Genomic DNA, 15,858 nt, shown 5'->3' with positions numbered 1-15,858 from the left:
CTGGAAAATTTTATTTTGTCGGAGGGGAAACCCACAGCAGAAAGCTTTCCCAAAACAAAAAATTGTTTTTCCAAAAATCTGTTCCCCTTTTCAAAAAGTGAAATTTTTTTTGAGACAAAAATTTTTCCGATTTAAAATACAATTTTTGCCCAGAAAAACCCAAATTGCAGTTAATTTATGATTTTTAAAGAAACCAAATTGGGCCCGGAAGTCAAAATCCCGAATTAAAAATTTCAAAATCATAATTTTCCAAATCTCTGTCCCCTTTTCCGTTTTTGAAGATGAAACCCCCAGGACCGAAAAATTTTTCAGTTTCAACCAATTTTTTTTTCACCCTTTAAAACCCAAAATTTTGGGCAACTTAAAAATGCCATATGCACTTTTAGGTTTCTGGAAGTTTGGGGTTTCTGTCGGGGGAAACCCACTGCAGAAAGCTTAAAAAAACGGGGAAAATTGTATTTTTAAAAATCCCGTTTTTTTTATTTTCCAAAAGTGAAATTTTCTGAAGACAAATTTTAAGATAAGATTAAAAATTTTTTCCCCGAAACCCAAATTAATTTATTTAAAAGATGAGGAAGAAAAAAATTTTAAGTACTGGGAAATCAAAATCCTGAATAAAAATTTCAAAAAACAAATTTCCAAATCCTGGGTTTCCCCCCTTTTAGTAAATTTTAAGGAAATTTCCAGGCCCCAAATTTTAAAGTTTCAAAGAATTTTTTCACCCTAAAAAACCCAAATTTGTTAGTCAAATTAAGATGCAATATAACACGTCCGGGTGCTGGAAATTTGATTTCGTCGGGGGAACCCCACGCAGGGAAAACTTTAACCCCAAAAAAAAAAGTTTTTTTTTCAAAAGTCTGTCCCATTTTCAAATGTGAAATTTTCTGAAGACAAATTTTACAGATAAGATAAAATTTTTGCCCAGAAACCAATTAATCAGTTTAATTGAGGATGGTACGAAACCAAATTGAGGTACTGGAGGTCAAAATCCCGAATAAAATTGCAAAATCATATTCTCCAAATCTCTGTCCCATTTTCAGTTTTTGAAGATGAAATTTCCAGGACCGAAATTTTACAGTTTCAACAGATTTTGTCACCATAAACCAATTAGTTAGTCAACTTAAGATGCCATATGACACGATTGAGGTGCTGGAAGTTTGATTTCTGTCGGAGGAAGCCCACATGAGCAGAAAGCTTAACAAAACGAAAAGTTGTATTTTCAAAAGTCTGTCCCATTTTCAAATGTGAAACTTTCTGAAGACAACTTTGAAAGATTAGATGAGATGTTTGCCCAGAAACCAATTACTCAGTTAATTGATGATGGTACGAAACCAAATTGAGGTACTGGAAGTCAAAATCCCGAATAAAATTACATACATGTTACATGGCGAGATCTCCATCCAAAAGGATTAGTCTGCGTCATCTGCGTCATTACTTTGTATTATACAACTTCGGCGGGTAATATTTCTCCATCCTTTTCGATCTGCGGCCAATCTTCTCATACAATCAATCGTGAGTCCATTACGATCCAATCTCTGCTCAGCATCTTCAATAAATACATCATTTAAGCTCTTCCTAGGCCTGCCTCTTGATCGTTTCCCATGCTTGGGTTTCCATTCAAGTAGATAGTTAGGTAACCGATCTTCAGGCATTCTACTGACATGTCCAAACCAACGTAGCCGTTTTGTTGCTATTATGTCAGTAAGAGCAGTTATTGAAGCCCTTCTTAAAACATCTTCATTTCTTACTCGATGGAACCACCTCACTCTCAGGATTCTGCGTAAGCAGTACTGATGGAAAGACTCTAATCTTCTTGTCTGCACTTGAGTCGTGTTCCATATCTCACTTCCATAGGTCAGAATGGTAAGAATAAAATTGCAAAATCATATTCTCCAAATCTCTGTCCCATTTTCAGTTTTTGAAGATGAAACTTCCAGGACCGAAATTTTACAGTTTCAACAGATTTTGTCACCATAAACCAATTAGTAAGTCAATTTAAGATGCCATATGACACGATTGAGGTTCTGGAAGTTTGATTTCTGTCGGAGGAAGCCCACAGCAGAAAGCTTAACAAAACGAAAAGTTGTATTTTCAAAAGTCTGTCCCATTTTCAAATGTGAAATTTTCTGAAGACAAATTTTACAGATAAGATAAAATTTTTGCCCAGAAACCAATTAATCAGTTCATTGAGGATGGTACGAAACCAAATTGAGGTACTGGAGGTCAAAATCCCGAATAAAATTGCAAAATCATATTCTCCAAATCTCTGTCCCATTTTCAGTTTTTGAAGATGAAATTTCCAGGACCGAAATTTTACAGTTTCAACAGATTTTGTCACCATAAACCAATTAGTTAGTCAACTTAAGATGCCATATGACACGATTGAGGTGCTGGAAGTTTGATTTCTGTCGGAGGAAGCCCACATGAGCAGAAAGCTTAACAAAACGAAAAGTTGTATTTTCAAAAGTCTGTCCCATTTTCAAATGTGAAACTTTCTGAAGACAACTTTGAAAGATTAGATGAGATGTTTGCCCAGAAACCAATTACTCAGTTAATTGATGATGGTACGAAACCAAATTGAGGTACTGGAAGTCAAAATCCCGAATAAAATTACATACATGTTACATGGCGAGATCTCCATCCAAAAGGATTAGTCTGCGTCATCTGCGTCATTACTTTGTATTATACAACTTCGGCGGGTAATATTTCTCCATCCTTTTCGATCTGCAGCCAATCTTCTCATACAATCAATCGTGAGTCCATTACGATCCAATCTCTGCTCAGCATCTTCAATAAATACATCATTTAAGCTCTTCCTAGGCCTGCCTCTTGATCGTTTCCCATGCTTGGGTTTCCATTCAAGTAGATAGTTAGGTAACCGATCTTCAGGCATTCTACTGACATGTCCAAACCAACGTAGCCGTTTTGTTGCTATTATGTCAGAAAGAGCAGTTATTGAAGCCCTTCTTAAAACATCTTCATTTCTTACTCGATGGAACCACCTCACTCTCAGGATTCTGCGTAAGCAGTACTGATGGAAAGACTCTAATCTTCTTGTCTGCACTTGAGTCGTGTTCCATATCTCACTTCCATAGGTCAGAATGGTAAGAATAAAATTGCAAAATCATATTCTCCAAATCTCTGTCCCATTTTCAGTTTTTGAAGATGAAATTTCCAGGACCGAAATTTTACAGTTTCAACAGATTTTGTCACCATAAACCAATTAGTAAGTCAACTTAAGATGCCATATGACACGATTGAGGTGCTGGAAGTTTGATTTCTGTCGGAGGAAGCCCACAGCAGAAAGCTTAACAAAACGAAAAGTTGTATTTTCAAAAGTCTGTCCCATTTTCAAATGTGAAATTTTCTGAAGACAAATTTTACAGATAAGATAAAATTTTTGCCCAGAAACCAATTAGTCAGTTAATTGATGATGGTACGAAACCAAATTGAGGTACTGGAAGTCAAAATCCCGAATAAAATTGCAAAATCATATTCTCCAAATCTCTGTCCCATTTTCAGTTTTTGAAGATGAAATTTCCAGGACCGAAATTTTACAGTTTCAACAGATTTTGTCACCATAAACCAATTAGTTAGTCAACTTAAGATGCCATATGACACGATTGAGGTGCTGGAAGTTTGATTTCTGTCGGAGGAAGCCCACAGCAGAAAGCTTAACAAAACGAAAAGTTGTATTTTCAAAAGTCTGTCCCATTTTCAAATGTGAAATTTTCTGAAGACAAATTTTACAGATAAGATACAATTTTTGCCCAGAAACCAATTAGTCAGTTAATTGATGATGGTACGAAACCAAATTGAGGTACTGGAAGTCAAAATCCCGAATAAAATTGCAAAATCATATTCTCCAAATCTCTGTCCCATTTTCAGTTTTTGAAGATGAAATTTCCAGGACCGAAATTTTACAGTTTCAACAGATTTTGTCACCATAAACCAATTAGTAGTCAACTTAAGATGCCATATGACACGATTGAGGTGCTGGAAGTTTGATTTCTGTCGGAGGAAGCCCACAGCAGAAAGCTTAACAAAACGAAAAGTTGTATTTTCAAAAGTCTGTCCCATTTTCAAATGTGAAATTTTCTGAAGACAAATTTTACAGATAAGATACAATTTTTGCCCAGAAACCAATTAGTCAGTTAATTGATGATGGTACGAAACCAAATTGAGGTACTGGAAGTCAAAATCCCGAATAAAATTGCAAAATCATATTCTCCAAATCTCTGTCCCATTTTCAGTTTTTGAAGATGAAATTTCCAGGACCGAAATTTTACAGTTTCAACAGATTTTGTCACCATAAACCAATTAGTAGTCAACTTAAGATGCCATATGACACGATTGAGGTGCTGGAAGTTTGATTTCTGTCGGAGGAAGCCCACAGCAGAAAGCTTAACAAAACGAAAAGTTGTATTTTCAAAAGTCTGTCCCATTTTCAAATGTGAAATTTTCTGAAGACAAATTTTACAGATAAGATAAATTTTTGCCCAGAAACCAATTAGTCAGTTAATTGATGATGGTACGAAACCAAATTGAGGTACTGGAAGTCAAAATCCCGAATAAAATTGCAAAATCATATTCTCCAAATCTCTGTCCCATTTTCAGTTTTTGAAGATGAAATTTCCAGGACCGAAATTTTACAGTTTCAACAGATTTTGTCACCATAAACCAATTAGTAAGTCAACTTAAGATGCCATATGACACGATTGAGGTGCTGGAAGTTTGATTTCTGTCGGAGGAAGCCCACAGCAGAAAGCTTAACAAAACGAAAAGTTGTATTTTCAAAAGTCTGTCCCATTTTCAAATGTGAAATTTTCTGAAGACAAATTTTACAGATAAGATAAAATTTTTGCCCAGAAACCAATTAGTCAGTTAATTGATGATGGTACGAAACCAAATTGAGGTACTGGAAGTCAAAATCCCGAATAAAATTGCAAAATCATATTCTCCAAATCTCTGTCCCATTTTCAGTTTTTGAAGATGAAATTTCCAGGACCGAAATTTTACAGTTTCAACAGATTTTGTCACCATAAACCAATTAGTAAGTCAACTTAAGATGCCATATGACACGATTGAGGTGCTGGAAGTTTGATTTCTGTCGGAGGAAGCCCACAGCAGAAAGCTTAACAAAACGAAAAGTTGTATTTTCAAAAGTCTGTCCCATTTTCAAATGTGAAATTTTCTGAAGACAAATTTTACAGATAAGATAAATTTTTGCCCAGAAACCAATTAGTCAGTTAATTGATGATGGTACGAAACCAAATTGAGGTACTGGAAGTCAAAATCCCGAATAAAATTGCAAAATCATATTCTCCAAATCTCTGTCCCATTTTCAGTTTTTGAAGATGAAATTTCCAGGACCGAAATTTTACAGTTTCAACAGATTTTGTCACCATAAACCAATTAGTAAGTCAACTTAAGATGCCATATGACACGATTGAGGTGCTGGAAGTTTGATTTCTGTCGGAGGAAGCCCACAGCAGAAAGCTTAACAAAACGAAAAGTTGTATTTTCAAAAGTCTGTCCCATTTTCAAATGTGAAATTTTCTGAAGACAAATTTTACAGATAAGATAAAATTTTTGCCCAGAAACCAATTAGTCAGTTAATTGATGATGGTACGAAACCAAATTGAGGTACTGGAAGTCAAAATCCCGAATAAAATTGCAAAATCATATTCTCCAAATCTCTGTCCCATTTTCAGTTTTTGAAGATGAAATTTCCAGGACCGAAATTTTACAGTTTCAACAGATTTTGTCACCATAAACCAATTAGTTAGTCAACTTAAGATGCCATATGACACGATTGAGGTGCTGGAAGTTTGATTTCTGTCGGAGGAAGCCCACAGCAGAAAGCTTAACAAAACGAAAAGTTGTATTTTCAAAAGTCTGTCCCATTTTCAAATGTGAAATTTTCTGAAGACAAATTTTACAGATAAGATAAATTTTTGCCCAGAAACCAATTAGTCAGTTAATTGATGATGGTACGAAACCAAATTGAGGTACTGGAAGTCAAAATCCCGAATAAAATTGCAAAATCATATTCTCCAAATCTCTGTCCCATTTTCAGTTTTTGAAGATGAAATTTCCAGGACCGAAATTTTACAGTTTCAACAGATTTTGTCACCATAAACCAATTAGTAAGTCAACTTAAGATGCCATATGACACGATTGAGGTGCTGGAAGTTTGATTTCTGTCGGAGGAAGCCCACAGCAGAAAGCTTAACAAAACGAAAAGTTGTATTTTCAAAAGTCTGTCCCATTTTCAAATGTGAAATTTTCTGAAGACAAATTTTACAGATAAGATAAATTTTTGCCCAGAAACCAATTAGTCAGTTAATTGATGATGGTACGAAACCAAATTGAGGTACTGGAAGTCAAAATCCCGAATAAAATTGCAAAATCATATTCTCCAAATCTCTGTCCCATTTTCAGTTTTTGAAGATGAAATTTCCAGGACCGAAATTTTACAGTTTCAACAGATTTTGTCACCATAAACCAATTAGTAAGTCAACTTAAGATGCCATATGACACGATTGAGGTGCTGGAAGTTTGATTTCTGTCGGAGGAAGCCCACAGCAGAAAGCTTAACAAAACGAAAAGTTGTATTTTCAAAAGTCTGTCCCATTTTCAAATGTGAAATTTTCTGAAGACAAATTTTACAGATAAGATAAAATTTTTGCCCAGAAACCAATTAGTCAGTTAATTGATGATGGTACGAAACCAAATTGAGGTACTGGAAGTCAAAATCCCGAATAAAATTGCAAAATCATATTCTCCAAATCTCTGTCCCATTTTCAGTTTTTGAAGATGAAATTTCCAGGACCGAAATTTTACAGTTTCAACAGATTTTGTCACCATAAACCAATTAGTAAGTCAACTTAAGATGCCATATGACACGATTGAGGTGCTGGAAGTTTGATTTCTGTCGGAGGAAGCCCACAGCAGAAAGCTTTTTTTTTTTTTTTTTTTTTTTTTTTTTTTTTTTTTTTTTTTTTTTTTTTTTAAATGAGGAACCTGCCAAACCCCAGGACACCAGGAGGATACCACCGGCAAAGCGGCTAATAGTACCCTCCGGTCTGTGTTGTACCGAAGAAGCTGAGTTAATCGATCAAGACTCGGCTTGCCAGCCAAGAGGCAAAATCTGAGCGGCACCAAGGGTTCAGAGAGTGTCATTTCAGCTTCTCCGGTGCTGGATGCCCTGGGGTTTCACATGCGCCGTAGCAAAATAAATATAAAAACACACGCACACAATTTTTTTTATTCTTTTTGATAATACGTCGAATAAAGTCAGTGGATATAGAGTAATAAAATGCACATAAGATGGAGAGAAAAAGGAGAGATACTACTGGTTTTAAATATGACTCTATATCAATACTAGTAGTGGAGATAACTCCACTGGCTACAACTTGTGAAATAAAGGGTAAAGGTAAGGCACGGCTGTAATTTCGAGAGAATAATAAACAAGAGTGTATAGTGGATCCAGAACTTTGGGTATAAAATGGTCATCAAGGTATAACGTCTTTAAGGCACCGTATAATATCCGGTTTTTCACCTAATAAGAAAAGCTTAAGATGTTTAAGATATCGCTCCCAGAATAGGGGTTCCTTGTTCTGGAAACTCCTTCCAATAAACCAACAGCAAACCGAATTTATGAAGTTAACACTTTTATCTCTGTGATTTAAGCAAATCAAATAGTGGCGATCTGGGTCGTCATAATTTGCGTCAATATTCGATCTAATAAACAGATTTACTCCCTGTAGGAAAGAGCTTGTGGCTGGACAGTCAATAAATATGTGAGAGATAGTTTCGAGGTTGTGATTACATAACGAGCAATTTGGACTATCTTTTTCAATCTTCATTTTATATCTCATGTACCGACAAGTACTAATCCGGTGAAGGAGCTTATATTGGTACTGAATAAGTTTGAAGTTATTTGAGAAAGAAGTAAAAATATCCGTAAAAATACTAATCCAATCAATATCCGTTAAGGAGAGGTTAGCACTCCAGTTCCTCATTGGAGGAAGGGTGCTGGGATCTAAACGCTTAGACATGGTATCTCTAATGTTTCTACCTTTGATAGTGAGAGGAGTATCTCTAGAGTTGGGGGTATTCCTACCTCCCCAAAAGCGAAGTGAAAGTTGGGTATCGATAAATGTAATGTTACTTGTAAACGTATCGGTATTATTAAATCGACGTATTCCCAATTTTATACTCGCATATTGAGTCGAAGAGATTATACTACTTGTTTGGCCCCACTTTCTCAGAAATTGCTGAAAACTTAAGAGGTTACCTTCCTCTGAAACGAAATCAGAAAGATAGATGATATTTCTATCAATAAGAATATCGTTCCAGAGCTTGGAGCCAATGTCCGTTATTACGTCGCTTCCCCACACACAGTGGTTGACTGTACTCTTACTTGACTGTGAAGAAATAGACTTCCAAAGCTTATAATGGCGAAGAAGGTTAAAGGTAAAACCAGTATTCTTTAATGTGAGACAGTTTTCTATACACACAGTTGGTATATTTGGGTGTAAAAGCTGATTGATGATAATATTTTTCCAGGCATGTTGGAAATTAGGATCGATAACTTTTCCTATAAGTGACACTTTTAAACCTATAATAAAATCGTTAGTATAGAAGAGACCTAGACCCCCACATTCACGAGGAGAAGTAACAATATCACGTTTCAACTTATCCCTCTTACAACCCCACAAGAAGTGAAATATCATAGTGTCTATTTTACTGATGGTGTTAGTATCAGGAGTTTCTAGTGGTATGATAAGGTAAGTGAACTGGGAAAGAATAAGAGATTTAATAATTGTACACTTTCCTATCAGAGTTAAGTCTCTCTTACTCCAGGTGTTGATAGCGGTGCTGGCGTTACTAAGTTTACTGTGTAGAAAAGCTTAACAAGCAGAAAGCTTAACAAAACGAAAAGTTGTATTTTCAAAAGTCTGTCCCATTTTCAAATGTGAAATTTTCTGAAGACAAATTTTACAGATAAGATAAAATTTTTGCCCAGAAACCAATTAATCCTCAATCTCAAGCCTCATCTATTAGGTTATTTAACCATTACGTTATTTAAGTTATGTATAGCTTATCAGTTGTTACACAGGAAGACATTATCGGAGAAGATGCGAGGCAGACGCATCAGGGTTGAGTATCCACAGGGTGTAGTTATAAGATAGGTGGCGAAGGTGACCCATGCTAGGTAGGGTAGGAGAAGGAGTCCTGCTGACTTTTCTACCGGCATGAAGACTGAGATGTTGAGAATGATGAAGACAAGCATCAGGATAATATCGATCAACCCCTGAAAATTTGTTAATCAGTTTGATAAATTGACTGATGATTATTAATGATATTGATATAAGTCGAATAAAAGTTATATTGCTGTCTTTAGAGTGGAACAGTAAACAAAGACTCAGACCAATTGTACAAGAGACTTCATAAAAAGGCAGTGGACGACACAGCCCGATCACCAATGGACAAATGTTTGATTATCTAAAGAAATTCACTACTGATTATTCAGATCCACACATGCTCAGAAGTCAGAATGATCAGTATCAACTACCAGTCCACTTGATTTGATTAGAAATGCGTCACGTGATTTAAAAAGCGCTACAAAATTTTGTAACTCACTCCTAGAAGCTGATGTCCCACAAAGAAGATTAGAGGCCAAGCAAAGTTGAGTGTTATCCATGGATGAAGAACACCATCCAAGGAAGGGCTAATATAATTATTATATTATATAGATAATTGGTCATGCAGCGTTTGGCGCCAGAGATCTTCTTATATTAATATATGGTTGTAATCAGAATTTGAGACGTTACGTCGTTGCAACCGTTTATTATTTGGTTAATTCATTTGAACAGCATGTAATATAACATCATGATAAAATTCGTGGGATCGATCGTTTATGATTCATGAGGTAATTGCAGTAAAATTACCCTATAAACCTCGACTTAAATCATGATTAAGCACTCAAACGTTCAATTTACCTGACTGAAACCGATTTTCCGGTACACTTTGAAGGCAGAAAGAGCAATCATAAAATAAAGGAGAGTCCAGACTGAGCCAAATACCCAGTTAGGGGGGTTCCAGGATGGTTTCACTAGATTGTCGAACCTGTAAAATGTTTATAAAGGTTATAAAGGTGTATTCTGACGGTTATATACTTTGTGTCACGTGTGTGTTGTGTCACGTGTGTGTTGTGTCACGTGTGTGTTGTGTCACGTGTGTGCAGGCTTGTCCGCCGCCGCCAAACACCGCCGCCGCCGGGTGATTTTGCCACGCCGAACTGCGAACGCCGCCGATACACCCCGGCGTACATCGGCGTACGCGGCGTGCATTTTCTGACTTCAAAATAATTCTGTCTTCATTTGAAGATATCAGTGTTGCTGATAGCGATTATAGCGGCTAGGGTCAACACACACATGATACACACCTTTAGCTAACTTAACAATATTGATTATACCGTATATGGAATAATCCGAACTACAGTTACTAGCAGCTAGCTCTCATCTGACGCCCACGTGTGACTCGATGTAACGCGACGCGTCCCAAGGACAAGGACCACCTGTGCCATGTTTCAGGTCCTAGGTGTGGACAGTCTTTTTCAACAGTTGAGGTTTACCTTTTTTAAGTTTAAGTTTTAAAAGTTTTACTAGTAATTACAGGTAAACCTCAAACCTAATTGGCACATACAATATATTTTAACGCTTTTGTTACTTTTTATTTGTTCTAGTAAGTTAAGTTGTCAGTACCTGCTGCAGGCTGTATTCATGACCTGGATGCAGTTAAGTGCATGGATTGTCCAATTGGTAATTTTTTGACTTAACTTTTTTTAAAGATTATAAATTGGAAGGTGTTCATATTACCTCGCCATTATATTAAGTTTTTGCGTAATACTTGTTATATTCCATTTTTTACACTAAACATTTTTAGTATTGATAAATTGAGATCAGTAAATTCGTTCGAACAAATAACCACACTTGGTTGAACATTGCGATCAAAAATCAATTAAAACATTTTATTGCAAATTTTGAGTCTACAAATTATTCGCGTCAACAATCTGATAACCAGATATCTAACTCCTTGCACAACAGCAGAATCGGTAGTAAGTTGAGTCCGCAGTCAATATATCACCATCCTCAGCTGCTACCTCGTTATGGTTGACATCAGCGTTCCAGCCTCCATCACATTCGTAGTTGTAGAAGTATCCCACTGTCTGGGTGTAGTCTGTTGCTCGTCCAGGGTATCCAGAAACTGCCACCTCAGCTCTGCAGTATGTTCGGTCAGTCAGCTGGCATTGGTCGTCGCATTTCTTTCCGTTTTCTTTGGGGATAACAGAGTTTGACCAAGCTCCCTTGCCACCATTAGCGGCACTACCTCGACAAGCAGCAGCTCCAGCCATGTGGAGAGCTTGCCAGGCAAGGTCGATATCCTTCTGTGCTTGAGCTGTCTGCATCTCGCCAAGTGAGGCAACTATCCCTTCAATCGCAGACTCCAACTCTTCTATGGATCCAGTAGTGTCGTTCAACACGGAAGCAAACGTTTCCTCCAACTCGGCGATATCCCCCTTCATTTTGTTCAAGAGTTTCTTGCCAGCGAATGTCACGGAGACGCAAGCAAAGAACAGAGCGATTTGGAAAAGCTTCATCTTGGAGGTTTGAAGTTGAGAAATGAATTGGTTTGAGGATATTTTGAGGGGCTTTTAATGGAAGATGCAGCTGCTGCTAGTCAAGAATAAGGACTTTGAGCCGACGAGTCAACACTCAACTTATCCACGTTTTTTCATGTTGATCATCTATAAATGTCCGTGTCAGGCCATATAATATCAAGTGAGTCGCATTAAAGCACTGAGCTTCAACCTATCATCCTCTCGCACTTCTTGATAATGACTAGTCAGACTGTAAATCTTTCAATTTTTAAATATTAATATTAGTTAAGCTTAAATCTGTTCTCATGTTGACTTACTGAACAATTGAAGAGCCTCATAGGGAAAGGTCTTGCCTCTAAACTTGTCAAAACAGTTTGCATCAAGCGAGTCAAATTACAGCTTCAAGTTCAACCTCTTCTAGACAAAGACCTGCTCTATTATTAATAAATATTGATATAAACCATATAAATAAATTAACGCAGGAGAGTTTTTGTGGAGGTTTTCTAGACACTTTTTAATTAAAATCCAGGTGGAATTTAGTAGTTAATACCTTATTGCGACTTTAACGGCCAGGTAGCGTAGTTGGTTAATCATCGGATTTGTAATCGTGAGATTGCGAGTTCGAAACCCACTGCCTGCCTGGTCGTGGGGTGAGTGTCGTCGACATTCAGCTAATGATCCTGAGTGGTCTATGCAGCCCCCCGGTCTACTCAGCCGAATATTCGAGAAATCGTGTGTGAGGGTTAAATGAGAAGCTGTCCATTGCAGCGAAGTCTCGGGCGAAGAAAGTATGGTACACACTACCTTAACCGTCACTGGCCTAATTAAATCCTTCGGCTTCCTGTAATTGGCTAGTTACACTTGTGTAACATTGTGGCTGTTGGAATACTCCGAAGTAAAATAAGTGTGAGATTTAAAAAAAACGTGTCCACAGCGTTGAGAAGATGATAACAAAACTAATCGCACTGATTTTCTAAAAGGTAGTAGTATAATATTTTGTTCCGCAATTTGCTGCCCTTACACAAACATAAGTTCTTAAGTTTACATTAGTTTCAAGAGCGTTATAATATAGCTCAATAATATAGTGTCACTAAACACGCTGGGGCTAAGATGGCGGGGTGACCCTCTCAGACCCTATGAGGCTTAACCAGTCACTGTTATTTCTTTTGTCACAGGCCTGATATGAAAGGTGAATGTTTGTAGCCAAGTAAAAGTTGTGGTTCATTTTAACTTGAGTAATGAGTATACTCACAAACAAATGAAACGGTTGTTAGATAAACTGTGTTGTATTAATTATATATCACAGTATCTATCAGAAAATCAGTGCGATTAGTCCCTCTCCGGTCACAATTTTAATTTAGCCTGGAGGAGGAAAAAACCAATAAAATCCACCAGAAGCAGGTTGAATTCAGCAGGTTGAATAGGTGATGCAAATTTTGTATTATAGAACGCTTGTACCACTTGTAACTTCTTCTTGTTACCCCCCTTTGAAAGTCCCGAATTATTTTATGAACGAAAGCTCAAAAATTACCGAGAAATCGACCTTCTTATTAACTCATTTTGATGACTGTTTCTGACTGCTGAATATAGAGGCGCCACTCAAAAGTAAACAAACAAGTATCACCTCCCCGCCAGTATTCACATCTATACAATAATCAAACTCGGCTTCGCCTCGTGCGATTAATTAATAGTGTACTCGCATTATAGGCAGTTAGATGAGGGTATATATAAATATAATAGAAGACAGTTTGTTGAGGTGTTTCTCACTGTTCTTAGGCCAACGCACTAAATTACCTTCGACACCACGCATAACACATTGGGCCTATTCTACAATTTACGATGGTCGGACTAAATGCATGGGATCTGAGGAATCTCTTTTAATCACTGTGCCGGACATATTGATTAAAAACAGTTTCTCAGTTCTTTATTGATATTCAAATTTCAAGTAAGAATCTAGACCTTCATCCTATTTTGACAATTGAGTTTATCTTTTTTATTGTTAAAGGATGGTTTAGCCTGATATTTTTTTCCCGATCGATGACCGAACATGTGAGTACACTGTACAGTCAACAATGAACATTGACATCAGAAATTAATGATCGTAGAAGTTACGATAAAATTGACAAAATCAACAGTCTGAATTGATAAGTATGAATAAAGAATTTTACACATTGTACTGATCATAAACATTCTTATAAATCTCCTCTTTTAGCTGTATCCTTGCACATTTATATGCACTGTACTAGAAATTACGTGATATAATTAGCTTAAATCATTCATCTGGTGGGTCAGCATGGTCTATTCTCGTTCAGCTAACTTAATCAAGGCAGTAAGATAGTACGTTTTCATGAAAAGTCGGGGTGAGATGTGCCGAGAGCGGGAATTGAACCCACGACCTCCCGAAAACCAGTCAGGTGCTATACTATTAAACCATTAGTAGCTTAAATCATGTTTTTATCGATCAGTGATGCAACAGAAAGTTACCACTTGAACACAACTCAACCCAAACGAGAAAATAACAGCATGTTGGCTACTCAGGAACTGGGCAGCGATGGCCCCGACAGTTGCACCCAGCAATCCACATCCTGCCATCACTCCAGCTGCCAAATACAGACGCTCTGTCCCAAAATATTGCTTGTCAAACTCCATAAGATTTAGTTCACAGGAACACATGTTTGCTATACCCATAACAACCACAATGGCAACGAGACTGTGGTCCCGGAAAATGAGAGTCAGGTAGCAGGATGTTATGATGACAGAAGGTAATCACACTATATAATGACAACACTATGTAATGACAAGCACTTTATAATGACAGCTGATCTTTGTCATTATATAGTCTGCAAAACGCACTTTATAATGACAGGACTATATAGTGACAAGTCACTATAACTTTTCTTACTTTTCTTCAATTCTACTTTTAGAATATTACTAAAGCAAATAATCTTATTTAAGTAAAATGTATAACTGTCATAGAAATATAGTACATTCGAAAAATCATAAAATCCCAATATCGTAAAACCGATAATATCAAAAATCAAATGTCGAATTCATAGTGCAATTCATCCCGGTCCTGGTCCCGGTAAATTGATAATCTCACTAAATCTCAGTCCCGGTCAAGTCACATTTTGTATCCCGGTCCCGGTCAGGCCTGAAATCATGTCCCGGTCACCTCCTGGAAACAGCAGAGAGATAATCGATGACTTCGTACTCCTGGTTATTGTAGGCTTGCATGAAGGATTCCAGAAGGGAGTCGTACCTTATCCACTTGGCTGCTCGAGAGATCTCTGGGGTGGAGGTCTTCTCATCAGTCTTTCCGTGATCTTCTGGTCTGAATTAGTCCTTGCTTTAGTTTGAGGGCTTCAAGGAATTTCCAGATGGTAGGATTTGAACACTGGACGAGGCTGCGGAAACCATTATGCCATCCTTCTGCAAGGTTCGAAGAGCGTGGGAGACCAGCTAGACAGCAGTCGTACTGGTTCCAGGACAGGCGATCGAAGCGAGCAGGTCTGTTTGGTGTTCCCATCCACGTGGACTCAAAGTAGGATGTAAAGGCATCCATATCTGCGGGGAGGGTAGGTCTAAGGGTCTGCCATTCGTAGTGGACGTCCTCAGGAGGGATGAAAGGAAGAGCTCCCATCCGTTGGAAGGCTTTCCGGATGCCGGATTCAACCACCTGATACTCCGGAACAAGGTCGAAGCGAGCGAAGTTCCTCCATAGATCCTGTTTGAAGTGGAAGTAGCAGCCACGTAGAGTAGTCCCCGGCCAGACAGCAGTGACACTGTTACGTAGTTCATACCATCTTCGAGAGGCTGCTGGTCCGACATCCAAGGTTAGCTCTGCACTCGAAGTCCAGTCCTGAAAGAACTTCAGCAACGATCCGTTTAGTTGATGTGTCCGATGTCGCTGCACGTTCCTTCATCATCTTCTTAGAGCGATGGACCAGGATGTCTGCTTTTTGTTCATCGTGGTTGTGGTTCGGAGAGTTCTTTACTGTCTGTTCATGAAGCACCAGTCGAGCCAGACAGCCAGGAACAATACAGATCCAGTAGGCCACCAACATTATCATTTCTCTGTTAAATATCCGTTTTTGAGCAATTTATAGAATGCTAAGTTTGGAATTAGATCGTATTGAAAATTCCATTCTTCACCAAAACTCGCAATACTCATGATATACTGAGTACTC

This window comes from Bolinopsis microptera, chromosome 11 (genome assembly GCF_026151205.1).
Source record: "Bolinopsis microptera isolate Bmic1 chromosome 11, MBARI_Bmic_1.0, whole genome shotgun sequence".
In the NCBI taxonomy this organism is placed as follows: domain Eukaryota; kingdom Metazoa; phylum Ctenophora; class Tentaculata; order Lobata; family Bolinopsidae; genus Bolinopsis; species Bolinopsis microptera.
The sequence above is the reverse complement of the archived record's forward strand: the minus strand, read 5'-3'. Positions refer to the sequence as shown.